Source organism: Propithecus coquereli, unplaced genomic scaffold (assembly GCF_000956105.1).
Source record: "Propithecus coquereli isolate 6110/MARCELLA unplaced genomic scaffold, Pcoq_1.0 Scaffold366, whole genome shotgun sequence".
Taxonomy (NCBI): domain Eukaryota; kingdom Metazoa; phylum Chordata; class Mammalia; order Primates; family Indriidae; genus Propithecus; species Propithecus coquereli.
This window is the reverse complement of record NW_012149352.1, coordinates 473,837-474,727: the sequence shown is the minus strand read 5'-3', so window position 1 is coordinate 474,727 and position 891 is coordinate 473,837.

The following is an 891-nucleotide window of genomic DNA, read 5'->3' as shown; positions in this document are numbered from 1 at the left end:
TCTGGCTTCCTTCTTGCCAGTGGAAAAGAGTCATATGAATTCACATCCCTTAAAATGGTGGATTCCCTTTTTGTTTAGACCTACAAACATCTCCTTATGTTCTGTTGGCTACAGTTGAGACACCTGCTCATTTATTCATGAGCAAGAGAAGTGGAATTACTCTTCAGACCAATCGCAATGGTGCTGAGTGTGGGATCATCATCTCCTAAGGCACCTGGCTAGGTGGTGATGGGCTATGTGCCTAGATTAACCAGAAGTCTGCTAGGAAGGAAGAAAGGAATAAGAGATGCTAAATAAGCAACCAACAATGTGCAACACAAAATTAATGAAAAGTGAGGACTGAAAAGTATAAATTTGATTTACCAACTAGGTCATTTGTGAATATAGCGAGTTATAACAGAGAGGGAGCCAGATTAGAATGGGTGAAAGAGAGTGGAAAGTGAGAATTAAAAACACTTTCAAGAAGTGTTGTGAAGGATACAAAAGTAAGGTAGAAGTGGAAGAAAAGGAGGATAGGTAGAGCAACCAATAGGGCTGGAAAGGCGGTTGGAGATGGGATCTAGGGCATTTGTGGAAGATTTGGTCACTGGCAGGATGCATGAATGTTTCCCATTGCAGGGTAGTGGGGAGAGTATGGACAGAGATGAAGGACCACATTGAATGTGGGAGTATGAAGTTGTACCTATGTGGTATGAGAATGTTATTATATGAAATGTGACATTGGGTCATCAGTAGACAATAAAAGAGGCAAAGGAAGTCGGAGGACTGAGGAAGGCAGGGAAAGGATTAAATAGTCAATTAGAGAGTAGAAAAAATTTCTTGTCAGGGAAAGCTGATAAGGCATCCAGATAGTGTTGAGTGCTCATTCGGGATTTTACACTGTTTTTTTTT